General features: G+C 44.8%; 1 protein-coding gene across 1 annotated transcript in view; it reads right to left on the bottom strand.

The window, feature by feature from the left end:
* ZNF516 (zinc finger protein 516) overlaps positions 1-17314 on the bottom strand; it is a 101978-nt gene extending 84664 nt beyond the window's left edge. The window contains exon 1 of the mRNA XM_035550558.2: positions 17173-17314. The gene's annotated coding sequence lies outside the window, so the exon portion shown is untranslated. The remainder of the gene's footprint in view (positions 1-17172) is intronic.
* Positions 17315-17705: the final 391 nt, after the last annotated feature.

Genomic DNA, 17705 nt, shown 5'->3' with positions numbered 1-17705 from the left:
AGGTTTGGGTATAACAAGTGTACTTGACACTGTAGTGAGTACTCCTTTGCAAACATTACACCACCATTTTGGATTAACCAAAACCTTTTTTATTAGCAAATATGTCTTCCTTCACCTGGAACCGTATAAAACAAACATGTCATTAAAACAAATAGACTCCCCAGAGGTAAAGCCAACATTGATACATCATTTCCTAACATTTATGCTGTTTTCAGGAAGAAGAGTAGTTGCTCTTCTTAAAAAAGTAATTCTCCCTGATTAATTTGTCTTGGAGTCTTCCAACTAACTGCACACCAGAGAAGAGTCTTATCTGCAGTGACACCTGCAGTGACTCCCTCTAAGAGCATATGCAAGCCGGCACTGTCAAAACACGCTTCTTAAAATGATACCAGAGGGAAATTTTTGGCCAAAAGACATCCGTATAGGGGTTGCAGCACAAGAGCTCAGGGTGTGGAATGGGGTGGCTTGACAGCGGTGTGCTTCCCTGCTCAACCCCTCGTGCTGCCACGATGGGACACAAGGAGCAAGGGGGAAAATCTTACCCAGGTGGTTAGCAGGGAGATCATTTAAATCGTTGCCTGTCTCATTTACTCATGTCAACATTTTAGCTTTCCTGAATCTTTTTTTTCCCACTTTCTCCTCATTGCTTTTAGAAAAACAGACGACAAAACCCACTCCTGCCTGTGACTTGGTTTCCCAACTCCACACCTGTTGCAGGAGCACATTCCCAGCCTGCAGGTCCCCAGCCCAGACCTGAGCCCCGACCAGCATCATGTACATAACCATGCCTTTAACTTGGACAGGCATAAACCGCTCCGGCAGCTGCTGTCTTGAAGCTGACAGTGTCTCTGAGGATAATTGCAATGCTATCATTTGGGCTGCCTGAGACTCTTCTGACTGAGCATAAATTACAGCTGACTTGGGGAAGAGCACCAAGCGCCTGAGCGCCCTGGAAAAACGCAGCCAGCAGGGAGCTGCAAAAGTTCAGACACTTCATAGATCTGGAAACTACATCTGAGCTTCAACTGCTAAGCACAGCACTCGGGGCACTATGGACTTGTGGCATTTCCAGGAGGATTCTCAATCCGTAAACTAATGGCTGGGTTATGTTGATACGCAAACATAGCATCTCCATGCAGTAAACAGCCAAACTGTTTTCCCTGAAATGTAAGGTACATTACCTGTGTTTTTACCCTTGTTATGAGCATTTCAAATAAAGGCAGCGTTTCTCCTCTTATATAAACGGAGCAATTATTTGAGCTCTAAATTTAGGCAACAGTGAATCGTTAATTGCCTCTGAAACTAACCCCCCAGTTGTACAGACTGACCCACACGAGCAACTCTTTGCCATCAGTTCAATAGGTTTCCAAGTGGCCACTAGCATCTGCCTAGATGGATCAGCTTGCCAGATCAAGGACGGGTGTTAAATTACAAGCTTTGTACTCATGGCAAGTATGTTGGTTTAAAAAAAAAAAAAAAAAAAAAGTAAATCCATTTTAATATTGGCAGCACAGCAACCCCACAGAAAAACTTCAAAACATATTTAAATTTTGAGCTTACTCTAATATTAGTTTAAAATATCAAATCAATAACATCCTTTAATGTTTAACCAAACGGCTACATTTGTCCCTGGTTAAACTCTGCCAACACTGGAAATGAACCAGAGATTAATTTGGTTCAATGAATTTGGCTTTTAACCTAGACAATAAAATTTACTTGTATAAAAGCTCAAATCCCAACTGGCAATGTAAGGATGCCTTAGGGTACACTCTGGTTATTGCCAGCACCACATATCCACCTTTCTAGCTTTAGAATAAATCTTGTGACCTTTTTTTTCCATGTGTGTAAGCATAGTATATGCCTATATTCCAAACAATGAACGTGCAAGGGTTAATAATACGGTCCTTGCTAATGTATAACCTCAGAAGTATAGAGGATTAGCAACAACCTACTTCCGCAAAACCAGAAGGGAGGGGAGGGAGGGGGGATCATTTGCTCTTTACCAAGATAAGAAAAGCAGAAATACTGAAAAACTGCTGTATTCTTAAGTGACTGTTAATAAAGTTGCATTCTTGCCTTTGCCATTAAATGTATCACACACTGCTATTCTGTCAAGAAAGTGTATTTTCTTAAACAACACTTAGCCAGGCATCTTTTGGCATATTTGAGGAAGTAAAGAAAACAGAACCTCTGTATCAGCCTAAAGATGTCATAACAACAATAACATTGCGTTCATTTTCCCCTTACTTACCAAGCCACATGCCACTTTGCCCTTAACAATGGACCTGTAGTTTAAACAAAGACATTCACAGGACTCACATGTGCATGTCCCGTACATGCAGAGCACCAACTTAGCCAGACTTGCACCCCCGAAACCTCCACTTCAGTGGGTAGTGATGGCAATTCATCACAGAGAACTGAGTCCACCAGGATGAACAGGAGGCAGGGGGACAAAAACGCATCACAATGTGCTGTCACAAAGATGAAGTGTTCTACATGATGCTGCGCTACCAAGGAGGCATTTTTACCTACAGGGCTATAGGTACTATGTTTGCCTGGTTTAAAATAGGTTGCCAGCATCAATAACAGAAGTGAAAACAACAATTTCACATTTTTCAAATCACTACCTGGTACCACCAGCACTTGGTTTTGTCTCCAAAAGAAATGCCACGCTTAGAATGAGTAATAACACCAGTCAGCGGGGCCAGACTGGGAAACCATTGCTAACACTGGTAAACTCTTACTCATGAGAAAGTGTCTCTGAGGTCAGCGAGACTCCTCAGATGAGTAATAAGCGCTCACTGATGTCAGGAAAGATTATTCAGTGAGGGCTTTGAAGATTTTATTTTGTATCAGTGCATGTGTGTGTCTGTGTGCACACACACAGGAGCGTATGAGACTACACAAAAGCAATGAATTCATCACCAGCCTACACAGCAGGTTGGGTTACCAAGAAAAACAGTCAGAAAATGAGACAAACGACCCTGTTCTGTGACCCAGAGGGAGTTGGTGTAGGCTGTATCTACCTGTGCTAGGACTAAACATGACTCAGGAAGAACAGGGGTTGAAGTAAAGCACAGAGGCACAGGAGATACTCCATTAGCGTCTCTCCCTCTGTTAGCTGATTCTCCTTCCATCCTGCTACACTTTCTATGCCACAGCGCATATTTAGCATGCTGAATACCAACCTCTGGTCTCACGTATGCTGACGTAAGTTTAAATTAATGTGACTGAAGCCAGGGGAGAAACCCCAGTGAAATTCAAAGTGTTAGTCTCCAGGGGCCAAAATGATACAAGTTCCTAAAGCGAAGGAATTTGTATCATTTTCTAACCAGCATACCCAAGAAACTACAAAGCCATTTACATGTCCATGGGATATGGCACCACTTTACTCCCAGCTGCACTGCACTGCTCAGAAAACACATAAATGTGAGCTTTGTATCTCTGCATATTCACTATGCCATACAGCTCTTACTGATAAGCTGCATGACCAAAACCAAAGCATTGACACTGCTGTTTGAAAAAGCAGAGCATCTTTGCACTAAGGGGAAAGTTGCATAAACAATACCTTACCCCACGGGCAAGCATTGCACCCATACGAAGATATCCATGCTACGTGTCATGCCAAACTTTTTCCTTTGTGGTTGCTCTCATCTTACTTGACTTTTCTCTGTCATTTTGTCACTACTACCCCACTGATACAAAGTGGGCTAGCGTACAGATGAACCACCTTTGTTTTTCCTGGTCCCTAACCTCTGGGACAAACCAGGCGTGCTGGCATTACTCCCATTTCTGGGCCCCCGCAGAGTTTTCCTGGAAGCTTTGGGAAGAACTGGATGTGGCCCATGGTCCCTGCACAGACACCAGCCAGGTTTTTGGAGGAGAGGAAAAATGCAGTGTTTCCAGAGCATGAACACACAGGCAGCAGCATTCGCTACCAGAAAGACTGTTGGCAAATTATTGCTACATATTGTGTATACGCATTCAAATGCCAGCTGGGGATCAAATGCTGAAGTTGGCTTCCCCTTTCTCTAGTAAAACGCACAGTAAATTTAATTCTAATAACTTATTATTGTGAAGAGGGCTATGATAATTAACTGACATTTATTAGCATTTAACTTGACAGCAGATATGCTTTGAGGAATTTTAATGACTCATTAATGGATCCATACAACCACATGTACACAAATAAGATACAATCGAGCCCAGGGACTGATTCTTACTGTGTGTTCGTACACATCCTGGGAACAACAGAAACAGATAATCACTGCTACTGGGTGCCACCGTATGACAATAGTTATAATTATAATGCCCTGATAAATCATCATCTTTTGTAAGCCTAAACCACTGAGTTTGTGTCAGATAAAAACAAATGCCTGGCATGTTTCCACACACCTTTACCTGATCATCATGCTGTGGTTTGATTTATAGAATGACTGTTAGCAAGAAGAACTATCAAAACTAGAGAAGCTTGGAAGAAGAAAGTGCTGTGTGTCTTCATTTTAACCCCCTTAAAATGCTCAAACCATTAGGTTATTACTCCTTTCTAACAGATCGGAAACATTATATCCAGCACATTCTTTGTAAAAGTAATCAGAGTTGAAGTCATAGCAGTAAAGGCCACATCTAGAAAATGTGCACTTTCATCAGATTCATAAGTATTCACAAAAAAGATGAGGTATGAACAACAGGCTTCAATACATATATATATTTTTAATGGCTGATTTTGCTGGCACGCATCTTTCACAAACCTAGCTAGTTCCAACAAATTCTCTTCGTTCTCAGGAATTTCTTGGTTTCTTTTCTTTAAGTTTGCTGCCAGTGCTAAATATCGATTAGGCTTGGGTGCCTGTCAGCAGCCCGCCCGCCGCCCTCCCAGCCAACACCCCACGTTCCCAGCATAGCCCCATTCTTCTCGTGGTCCCCTTGCAACACTCGGATCGCTCCTGTCCTCATCCTGAACACAAACCTGCTCCACTTCATATTCCTCCCGCAAAAACCTCACATGCTCAGCATGCCACGTCCACCCACTCATCCCAAGTCCCTGCCACATTTGGGTTCTAAACGTCGGCACCAGATCAAGTTCAGAAGTGCGCAGCAGCCAGGAGACAGGGATCACAGAGCAAAGCAGGTCTGGGGGACACAGAGGCAGGAGAAGGATAGACGACGAGCAGTGCAATGGGAACCAATTCCTAAGTCCCTTAAAGTAGCTGTGCAAAAGAAAACTCCAGCTACTTCTCGCACAGGCAGGCACACATGCTTGGCCAGCCACCTCCCCTTCTGCTTAAGAACTCCTCTCCTCACCCCCTACAATTATTTGCACTGTAATTCTTCCCAGGACACCCCTGGTGACAGAGCAGGACCACCCAGTGCTAGGCACTGCACGAACACCAGACATCTCCTACACGGCTCTTCACATGCCCTGCCTCCTTCCCATGCGGCTGCAGGATGGTGGAGGCAACCAGGCAGGCCAGTGCCAAGGGAAATAAAGAAGATTTCAGTCAGACCATTTTAAGTCATCCCAGGCAGTGACATCCAGTGACTCTGGACTGGAGGGGCTCCAGTCGTCACCTTATCCTCTCTGCTTACAAAGAAAAAACATCACCAAGGGGCAGTGATACTTCTACTACCGTAACACAAATAAACACAGATTCGTGCTATGAAGATTTCTGAGGAAACAAATAATACCGAAACTCATCTACAGAAACCAAGTGTCCATAGGCATGGGAGAAAGTGGTTCTCCACCACTCCAGTCTTCCTGGACATCCATGGATCCTCCTGAAACACCCTTCCCTCTACCTCTTCTCCCCCCGCTCCCCCCCCTTATTTCTGTAGTTTTGTTGTATACCCCTTTTCCTTCAAGGTTGTGTTCAGATCCTCACAGCTGGTTTTCTGTTTTCCTTACGCTCTTAGAGCAGATGCTGCCCGTACCACCTCCAGTTTCTCTACAGAAACCAACGCTGATGCCAGTTGTGAAATGGTTGAGAGATCTTTACAAGTCAACCAGCTACTCCTTGCACAGCTCTGCTGTCCCAAACACAAGGTATAACCTTGTGGGTAGAATCCCACAAGAAGTAACTTTGTGCATCTATTCCTCAGCAAAGTTCTCTGAGTGGCTGTAAGACTCCATGAGAAAACTAAGTTACACCAGTTAAAACCCATCAGACTCCCATGTCATGCAAATAAAGCAGAGGTAACTGTATAAAGAGCATTTTTATTACTCTTCAAAATCACTTCTCATACATTTTTTTCCACATTCATGTACCCCTATGCCTACATAGATATCTTATTTTTTTAAACAGATTACTGAGAAAATTAAAACTGAAAACTTCAGTTTGGATATTAGAATGACAAAGTGGGATCTCAGCCCTACTGTTCTCTTCTCCAAAACGTAAAGTATACTCAACAAAGCAGACTGAAATGGTTTTGTAAGAACAATATCAATCTGTTTCACGTCTAGCATCTTCTTTGCTGTCAGACTTGCACTTCTGATCACCATGTCCTTTTTTCTTAAATGTTGGAAAGCGTTTAAGACAGTGTGTGTCCTCCATGGGTAGGACAAAGGGCATAGACTCCCCTGAGTCATGTTTTCTTCCTTGTGTAAGGGAAATACCAGTCCAGATGGCCATGTTCCCAACCCTACCAGCAGGAATGCTGGAAGGTCCCTACTTGCTGCAGAGTAACCTATGCTGGTCGGCACAAGGACCTGGAAGACAGAGGCCTTGAAGCAAACTTCAGACAAACTTCTTGACCCTGCCATTGCCCTGTACCCCTCATCCTTGACCATGTTCACCATGCTTTCTCTCCGATCTCCCATCCTCTCGGAGCACAATACTCTCACACAGACCCAGAAGAGCCATATTAAGAGAATAACCATCTGCCTTTCTCTCCAGGCCAGAAATACAAGCCTTGGCGAGTCACACCACCAATCTTCTCCAATGCCCGAGATCTAGCTGTAAAGTTATGGAAGTCTTCATCTGTCATCTGACTCCATTTCACTCAGCAAGTATTGATAAGCCAATAAATGTCACTAGGTTATCTCAAGCTTAACACCAGGACACTGTAGCAAAGGGTGTGAAGGCCACAGAACCTCCCAAGCTAGATAGCATTGATAAGATTAATATCTAAAGGACTCCATCACAGCTCTCATTTTTTAGGAAGTCTCTGAGGGAATGCTCTGGTTTGCAGTTTTCTGCTTAGCTCAGAGGCGAACATGTGACCTGCAACATACAGGTGGCAGCTACAACATTTTGTTACACAGGAAAGCAGTTTGTTTGCAAGTTAGAATAGGACAGAAAACAAGTCATCAATCTATTGCACACTGCAGCTCCTGTGCCATCTCAGAATGACTGAGGCTGGCAGGGACCTCTGGATGCCATCTGGTCCAGCTCCCTGCTCAAGCAAGACCAGAGCAGGTTACCCAGGACCATGTCCAGGCAGCTTTTGAGTAACTCCAAGGAGGGACTAATCTTATCTTTACCGCTGTTCAAAAAGGGGGAAGGCCAGTGATCACTACAGGGTGTCCACAACTTAACTATCCCACGATCATGCCTCATCCTCCTACATCACATATATTATCATGACTTATAAAGTGCCCTAGGTTCTTCACTGAAGCAACAAGGAACATAACAACAAACATTTCATTTATTAAATTTACTGGTTTTTCAAGTCCAGCTCTTAATAGCCTGCAAGGTTCATCGACTGCCTTAGTATCTTAGCTTTGTTTTTCAGACCCTAAACAAGCCAAGTCACCACTTTACAACACCCAGGTGCCTTGGAAACCCACTTCAGAACACCAAAATCTGGGCAACACACTCCAGAAGACACTTTCGAGCTCCAGACGCTTGGCTTTTAAGCATGTGAAACTGAAATGAAACATTAGCAATCCTAGCCTTTTGCACTGCTTACTTTTGTGATAGAAATACATGGTGACCTATAATCCCTAATCAACCTAGAAAATAACTGACTGATAAACCAATCTGCTTGTAACCCCATTAACAGATTCTGGCTTCAGTATCAACAGGGTAATTTGCTAAGACTATTTTTAATCCCAACTGCTAAACCATTAATCCCACAATTTCCACATAGTATTTTCCCCTCTAAATTCACCCAAGGTTACCAAAACTTTTGCAATTCATCAGAAAAGTAGATAAACAAATAACATTTGCAAATGCACACATACCAGCATTGGAGCACTGAGAGACTCCGATTACCAGCTTTATCCCTTTAAAGCCATTACTTTCTAATTGGAAGGAGTCATTCAGAAGCAAAGCTGTGTGCCTGGCATGTCACTTGACACCTGGTATGTACCACTCATGATAACACGAACTCTCTAATATGTTTGCTACAAGGAGAAGAAGTGAATTATTTCCTCCTATCATCAATAGTCATTGCTCTTTCTACTAAAATCAGTTCAGATTTAATGGGATGAGGGTTAACAACATAAACTGTAATGTTTTCTCAAACCGGCATTAGAAGATTCTCCAAGTATCATTATTAATGTCAATATAAATTATGCATTGAAGATCACAGCATTCATTACAGAGGTAAAATTCAGCTGGGGGAAAAGTAAGAAAAAGACAAACAGAGCAAGCCTAATTGAAGTATGTATTTATAGATTTCTTGCAGCATTTCTCAGCATTGATGAAAACACTTCTCTAAAGTGCTCTTAAAATAAGCTTTCACAGAGTTGTTTAAAACAGTATCAAGAAAGTATTGTGTTAATCAACTAAAGGTACAGTTATACACAGGATGTCGCAAAGGAGCTGACGTGATAATTTACAAGACTGGTAGTTTATTCAAGAATACGTTAACGTGATAGCACAACAATCTGGAAGACAGACCCTTGGTTTCATGCAAGCAGCTACATACTGGAAGAAAAGCTACATTTAATGTTGGAAGGGTAGTGTTTAATGCTCCTTTCAACTTCTGTAAATTACAACGTTAGACATTTCTAATTGTTATAAATTAGTATTCAAACACCACGTTCAAACTGGAAGAAGCTTAGCAGTTTTTTGGTACTATTATAAACACTTTGCACAAACAAGTTAATAACCTTGTTGAAATATTTTTGTATTCCAAGGTTAAAAGAAACGGCTTTAGGAGACAGATGGTGAGCAACTGGTATCTCACCGAGGAGCACCAATGAGTTTTGAAAGTTCTCACACAACACACTGAGTGCAGCTAACTGCATATCTCGGTGCTCCCCAGTAGAGCCTGAACTCCTGAAGCCCCAGAGATGTCCATACCTATGACTGCACAGAGAAAGAAAGTTTGAAAAAACAACCACTAGGGGCTTGAAATCCAAAGGGAAAATAAATGACCTCGTTTCCCTAATTGCACGGTTTAAGTCAATCCTTCAGCTGCCTGATTCATCATGGTTTTATCATACTTGTGGCTGCCGATACTGGTACCAGCACACCAATGTGGATGCCTCACAGTCTACTGCAAGGGAAGACAGAGCGCATCTACTAAAACTGGCAAATAAGCAACTTCTGTGAGACTGTACGGGGGGGGGGGGGGGGGGGGGGGGAGTCTTTCCAAGCACATCCTCAGCTATCAAAGGAGCAGCTCTAGTTTCAGCCAGCAGAGTAACACTTTGCCCCGCAATTCTTTACAGCATGTCGTGCCACAGGCTATTGTTCGTAACTCTTCCCGCAAATCATTTCAACATTCAGAGCTCAACTATTTCTTAAGAAGTTATTTCAGGAGGAAAAAAAAAAAATCACTTACTCATGAACCTGGTATCATTATAACAATGAGGCAAAATAGCAAAAGACATAGTTACATTGCACAACTTTAAATGCATCATTTATTGTACTAGATATGAGAAAAAGAACAGTCTAAACGCTAAAACAAGTCAGAGCATAAATGCAACTTGTTGCCAGTTCAGACAATATGGGTTAAATACTACCACATGGTGACTGAACACACACTGCCCTTTAAAAAAAAAAAAGGATAATTTCTTTCCCCAACCTATTGTTAATGAATAAACATTATTTTTAAAACTAGACTACAGTTATGACTAAAGCACTTGTGAGCACCTCTGTTTCTACCAGTCTATTTCCTGAAAATGAATGCCACTTCACTGATCACCATCTTGTTAAAAAAAATAAAATTAAAAAAAAAATACTTCTGAGGCAACTTTATCACTGCAACAAACCAACATGAACATTTCCGCACAGCGTGAAAATAGCAGCAAGCCAACTCACTGTTCTTCCTTTATTCTACCTGATGGAAAAGAAAAGCATGTGTGTGTTTGGAATACATTAAAACTCACTGACATATGATCTGATTTTCAGCAAAACACTCCAAACCGGAACTACCCGATGCACAGAGCTCTCGTTTTCTCTGCATCCCTCTGTAATGTACTGAAACATGCAGTTTTGTCAGACTCCCAACCAAAAAAAAAAAAAAAAAAAAAACCAAAGCAAACATGTATGAAACAACACACAGTGTAGATGGAGCGGATGCTGTTGGGTTTGAAAACTGTCTGCCTACCCCGGGTGCTGAGTATTTGTTTTTATCATTTCAGTATAAACTAAACATGTCAGAATGCTAAAAATAGCCACAAATTGTAATTACATGTGCTTTGTAGTTTCTATTTTACTTTGAAAAGAAGATTAAAAGCTAGATCATTTTAGAAACTGTCCTTAAAGATTTGGGGAGCCACAAAATTATCCTGCTTTGCAATTTGGAGTAGACTGCTGGAACACATTTTCTCCAAGACGTAAATATGACAGCCATAGCATGGGGAGGCAAGCTCCCAACGCCGGATGGCGAGACAGTAAGCAAGAAAATGGAGAAGAGCAAACAAAGAAAAAAGTAATTTCTTAGAGATTCTAAGAGTGCCCTGATTACTGATGTAATGCTATAAGCTTTAATTAGGAGCTAAGTGCTGTGTGCTAAATTCATCCCCACACACAGCCCTGTATATTCAGCCCAACTCTACTAAAGTTACCTTGGCTTTACGACAGTTGTGCAACAGCAATGCCTGGCCTATGGCTTCCGCCACTGCCTATAATGAAACGTGGATTTTGTGGAACAAGTGTTAAGCTACACAATGACCTGCTGATACGAATTGAACTCCTTTCCAAAAGCAATCGTTTCAATGAACGATGAGCAAAAGGGAATTTTAATAAGTCATCCAAATGTAAGCAACTGTGAATCCCCAGTAAAAGCCTCTGTGCTTCCATACCGTAAGGTTTACAGCAGCTCAGCGCACCATCTTCATTAACAAACCTGAACGTTAGACTTCATCACCACAAAAATAGCTGCCTTCCCAGTGCCCCTGCACCACATGCTATTCACAACGTTAGCACACGACTCAGGAGCAGTAAACAAACGTATTATCTCACAGTAGCCAAGTGCTACTGCTATAAAATACCTGCTAGAACTTATTAGGCAATAAATAGTTTGGCTGCAACTTAAGAGATACAAGCACTGTCCATCCATGCGCTAATTTAACCTCCAAACATATGCTTAATTCCCTGAGTCTGTTTGCATAAGAAGTGTTGCCGTAATACAGTTTCTGGAATGCAAAGAGAAACTGCTAACATGAAACATGTAACAGCGTTGATGCGGCTCTACAGATAACCAAGATGTAAACAACATCAAAAAATGAATAATCAACGTTGAGCAATCATTGCATCAAAAAAAAAAAAAAACAACAAAAAACACCACACAACACAAAGCTCAACAGCTTCAAATAGCAAAGCAGGTTCAGCAGATCAAGAGACAGAACATTTGCTGACTAACAGTTGGGTAATGAAAGTAAACATTTGCAATGAAGTCATCATCCTAATGAAAGCTATGGCAATGGTAACTACCTGGACCATAACCCACTAGCATGTTTTAACGCAGGCTCCCTACCATAACATTTACTAGAATCGCTTCTGCTGGGAAAGGAAAGGAAGTCTCACTTACTTCTCATGTACAAGTTACAAACAAGAAAGCTGCCATTCGTTATGTACTAACTCCAAAGCACTGTGCGGGTGATGCCCCCCCAGTTACTGTGCAGTTACAGGGGGTAACCGAAAATCAGAATTTTGCCTTAAGTGACTGAGTCATAACAGCTTTATCCTAGCACTGAAACGTATAAACATTCGCAGCATGTAAGATGTCTGCTTTCAAAAACGCAATGTTGCTCCAAGGTTCAAATATTTATGTTGCAGATATCTAATCAAATAAATGTGACTTTTTTTTTTTTTGGCTGCTTTCTTGCAATGCTGTGATTAATTATCCAGATGAAGTTTATGGCTACGGAGAAAAAGAATAATAAGAAAAAAAGAACACCAAAGTAAGTTTTAGCTGATTAAGCATCAATATTCTTAAGGATTTCAGGCTCTGCTATTGAAATACAGAAACTCTAATTCCACCCTGAGAAACCCTCATGCAACTCCCAGTAGTCAAAGGGAGTGGCAAGCATGCTCATTAGGGGACAGCACTGCGCCCACAAGCAGCAAGTCAATTTATGGGGAGGTTGTACATGCTCTTACCCAACAGAGGAACACCACATAATCAGGAAAAACAGCAGTCCATTTCCTCAACTTCTCTTTCTGTGCAAAAATCTAGTGCCCATTCAGGCTTAAAAGGTGTGTATCTACAAAGTCATACTTGTGTCTCAAAAATTTAAACAGGCACATTTTACTTGTAAATTTAGCGAGCTCAGACAAGTTACTTCCTGTAAAATGCAATCACTTTGTATTTCAGCTTTCTATTTTGATGACTTTAAGAAACAAGACAGTCAAACCCAGCCTTCCAGTTTGAGTATTCATATGCAGACTTTGTCACTGGTCTCACAAAGGCTTACGCGTTTGCTCTTTCTGCAGACAGTGTGCACTCCCAAAGAAGTCACAGAAGTACTTGGTTAAGCATGAATTTAGGCATTTTCAGAAGCGAGGTCTTTCAAAGTTGTTACTGATTTGACTGGATTTGGACCGCGCTAAATATAGAATCCACCCCTCGCTAGGTAAGATCTCAAGGTAAAGCCCACCAGGCAGTATCACAGGTAACAACAGGTAGCTGTTGAAGTCACCTGCACGTAAAGCCCTTAAAAACAAACCCAAATAAGTAGACCACCCAAAGTTTGCAGCAGTTCGTGACTACATCGTTCATCCAGCTACGCTGTTCTGGGCTGTCCCCTATGGCATCAGCTACGCAAGCACCCACATCAAGGCGCGTTTTAAAGCGTATTCAGATTTTCAGTCAGTTGAAGAAAACGTCCCTGCTTCCTGAGCAGACGTGTAAAACATCAAGTCTTAAACATCTTTGTGTGCTAAAATGAAGGGTGACTGCACTTATTGGCAGTTGGACAGGCAGAGGTTCAGAGGATGGCACAACCCTTTTCACCTTTCCGATGAGTACTTTTGTGCTGATAATTGGCATTATTAAATCTCAGTGACAGCACGATACTATGACCAACTATAAAAACATATGATGAGCCTGATTTTTAAAGCAAAGACATTAGTCACTGTCACAGGAAAACTTTAATCTCCGAAAGTTAAATGTCACCTCCTCGCTCCATCCCAGCCAGCGACACTGTTACTGAGGTCACTGGCAAGTAACAATAGGTAGCTTTCATCTTAGTGATGTAAACTGTTTTCTTTTCTGTGATGTGCAGAGAAATAGCTGCACATATTTACGGAGGGACGGCATGCAGCTCTGGATGCATATTGTTTTAGTCGCGGCCAGCAATTGACCTCATGCTGCGCCTAGATAGGAGCCATGTTCACAAACACCACTCCCTTCTTTAAGCATGTTTTGGATAACCTGTTACATCATTCCCTGCTTTAAAACAATGTTATTCCCACTGCTGCTTAATATAATATTTCCTTTTTTTTTTTTTTCCCCTCCTTTTGTATTATCCCTACATATTCAACTAACAGTTTGGGGGCCTCAGGGGGGTGGTAAATAATGCCCTATTGTTCACACAGGCCACACAATACTAACTAGGTACCCCTCCTACGTCACTGGGCTTTAAAGGTACTGGAGACTTGACAATGAGGCCCAGACAAGAATTATCAGTGAGATCTGAGCAGTATTTCACACCAGGCACCGGTAACGGCGTGCACAGTGCCCGTCACACGAAGTGAACCAGCCCTCCGCAAAATCACTTGGCGACACAGAGCTCACTCACGATGGCTATGGAGGTTACTCCTGTGAAACTGAAGATGTCCCCTTGAACAACCCAACCGTAGGGCTCCTTACGCCACAGGTGTTCCCGCACAACTTCGGCCGCCAGCTTCACAGGGCAGAAAGCTCCCTAAAATCCCAGTGATCATCCCTGGCAGGTCCAGGTGTGCAGGGAGGGGACAGCCAACATTGGGTTTGTAGAGACAGAGCCAAAGGATGCATTGGTGGAAAACAAAGCGGCAGCACTCACCGCTCTTCCATGCCAGTCACCACACCTCGTTGCATGAGCAAAACTCCCCAAACGCTCCCCACCTTGATGAAAACCTTGCTCCAAACGCTGCTTTTCCGCAAAAACACCCAAGACCTCTTGCAATACAGTTATTCCCGACCTGCTGCCCCCCAGCAGCAGCAAGCCTGAGGAGCTTGGGGGGCTGCCCGGAGGGAGCACAGCTGCGATCCCTGACCTCACACGCATGCGTGTGCACACACCTGCCTTGGTGCAGCACCCACATCCCCGCACGCACGCACACACCTGCACCTAAAACTCTGCTTTTTTTTTTTTGGGGGGGGGCAACCAAAGGATGGTTGCCAAGCCGAGTTAATGAAAAACCCTCTCGCTGCTAACTCATTTAGCGCAGCGAGCGTGAAATACAGCCGGTGGCACAGCGCCAATGCGCGGGGGGGACCCTCGCTGCGGGCCCGGGGGGGGGGGTGGTGTCGGCAGGGTACTTCTGCATTCACTTCCCCAAAACAAATAATGTTATATATATATATATTTATTTATATATACATATATATATATAATAAAATAAAATAAAAAACCAACAATCCCCCCGTCCTCCTTTTCCTCCTCCTCCCGTTTGCAGGGCGCCTGGATGCAAATAACGAGGCCGGGCGGAGGATGCGCCGGGGGCTGAAGGCAGCGCCGCACCTCGCCACGCCCGGACCACCCCCCCCCCAAAATCCTGCCCCCAAATCCCCCCCAGCGGGGCCGGGCGGGGCCGGGGGCGGGCTCGGGGCTCTCAGGAGCCGCCCCGGCGGGGTGGGGACCGCGGGCGGGCGGGGACCGGGCGGTGTCCCCCCTTCTCCTTGTCCCCCCCCCACTCCGGGCTGCCTCCGCCCCCGGCCGTGACACCCCCGGCGCCCCTCCCCGCCGAGGGAACTTGGGCTCCCCGGAGGGGGGAGGCAGTCCGGGGCGGGCGGGGAGGAAGAGGAGGAGGAAAGAGTCCAGTCTCTCCCCAAAAAGGGACTTTGACCTTACGCTGCTCCCCCTCGCCCCCCCCCCCCCCCCCGATTTGCATGTTTTTGTCACAGGTCAGGTTATGGATGCTGCCGACCCGCGTTAATTTATGAACTCATCAGCCTAATTTCATTATTTAATCATGCGGCCGGCAATCGCGTTTCCTTAAGAAAGGCCTGACCTATTTTTGGCTGGAGATAAACGATCATGTTAACAGATGTTAATCTTGTAATCTGTTTTTCCTGTAAGCACTCCGCATACCCGGGTTTCAGACATTAAAAAATAAAAAATAATAAAAAAAAAAAATCTTTCCCAAACGACCTGACGTCACGATTCGGTTCTTGTAAAAAATAAATAATCTCGCAATGGTTTCAAAGACATTAAATCTTTTTCACTTTATAAATGCTGATTTGTTCTGCCTCAGCTCCCACAGGCTTTTATTTGCATTTCAAATTCCACAGGTTACACCAGTCGCCTTTTCAGAAAACGTAAACCAACAATAAGGCAGCAAAAGGGGGTGGGGGGGCGGGGAGGGGAGCCGTGCATCTGGATTAAATAAAGAGCAGAATTAATGTTTTCCAAAGTAGCCCCAGCAAATTTTACATTCGCACGTCGAGCGCCCATAGCCGCAACGCGGGGACCGGGCTCGGGACGCACAATGCGCATTGCCCCGAAGATCCCTGCCTGCTGCCGGCAGCTGTATTAAAGGTTCCTGATAAATAAACGGCGCCGGCTCCGACCCGACGCTTTCCAGCTTCGAATACGCGGTTCGGCCACGGCAGTTAATTGCGGGGGTTAGCTGCTTTTTCGAGCAAAAAAAGGAAAAAAAAAAAAAAAAAAAAGGCTGGCTGTCATTCCCCACAAGCCTCCGCACACGTACCCGCCCGCTTTAATCCCCCACCTTGGTCGCCCGGAACAAAGTTTACCCATAGAAAACTTTCCCTAAACTTGCCCGGGTGCTTAATTCGCATTAGGCTCGCAACTCCGCCGGATGCTAATGAGCACCGAAGATAGGAGCGGGGGGAGGGAGGACGAGGAGGAGGAGGAGGAAAGCTTTTATAGCACAAAATGTCTGGAACTGCATTATTTCTATTCTTCTTGCCTCTCAAGCCACCCCCCCCACACTTTTCTTTTTTTTTTTTTTCTTGCCATCCACATCAAATCCCCCCACCCCACCCGGGCTGTTTTCTCCCTTCTCCTGGAAAGGATCGCTCCGGGAACACCGTCCTTCGAGCCCTTCTCGCCGTCTATGCGGGAGGAATTGTTTTCTCTCCCCACCCACCCCCAACTTCCTTTGATAAACTGTGCACTTCTTTAATGGGGAGCACTCACTTATCTGCCAGCAACTGCGAGCAACTCGGGAACAAGGGCGCAATACGAGGCGTTTTTACGCGCACGCCGAGCCACCACCATCGGGAAAATAATAATAATAAGAGTAAGAAAGGCGAAGAAAACACTCAATAATTTAAGCGGCTCCTCGGGCTCGGAGCCCCATCACCCACCTTCATTAGCCGCAGCGTTTTACTTTCAGGGAAGGCAATTTGCTCTTTGTCTCTTAACGGGCTAACACGGCGCTCAGCGCCCCCCTCCCGAGCGTGCAAAGCCCCCACGGAGCCCCCTGCCCCCCCCCAGCGGCCACACCGGTCCCCGACACCCCAAAAGTTCCCATTTTGGACCCGAGGGACTGCAAGCGGGGATGGGGGGGGGGGACACCCCAACCCCACGCGTGCAAGCCGGGGGGGGGGGCGAACTTTTCCCCCAGGGGCGCTGCCCCCCACCCCCGGGGGACCCTCCCTCACCTCCTCCTCGGCCGCTTTCCTCCGCGGGGAAGCCCCCCCGCCGCCCTGAAGGTGAAGCCGAGCGCCGCATGCGAGCGGCGGCGGCGAGGAGCTGCACATGATCCGCCGAGCGGCTCCACGGGGGCGGCCCCCGGCCCCCGCCGGCCCCCGCCGGCCCCCGCCGCGCCCCGCGCCCGCGGACCGCCCCCGCGCACCGCCCGCGCCCGTGCCGGGGGGGAGAGGGGGGCGCCGGGGGGGGGGGGCTGCCGCGGACCCGCTTCCCACGGCCCTCCCTCCGCCCGGCAAGGTGCGGGGCTGCCCCAGATGCATTTTCAGGAGAAACTTTGCTTTTCCCTTTTTCCCCCCCTTTTTCCCCCTTTTTTTCCTTTTTTCCCATTCTTTTTCCTTTTTTTCCCCATTTTTCCTTTTTTTTCATTTTTTCCCCTTTTTCTTTTTTTTTTTCACTTTTTTTTTCCTTTTTTATTATTTCATTTTTTTCTCTTTTCCTTTCTCTTTTTCTTCTTTTTCCTTTTTTTTTTTCATTCTTTTTATTT

This window comes from Cygnus atratus, chromosome 2 (genome assembly GCF_013377495.2).
Source record: "Cygnus atratus isolate AKBS03 ecotype Queensland, Australia chromosome 2, CAtr_DNAZoo_HiC_assembly, whole genome shotgun sequence".
Taxonomy (NCBI): Eukaryota; Metazoa; Chordata; class Aves; order Anseriformes; family Anatidae; genus Cygnus; species Cygnus atratus.
Note: the sequence above shows the minus strand (reverse complement) of the source record. Positions and strands in the feature narration are given on the sequence as shown.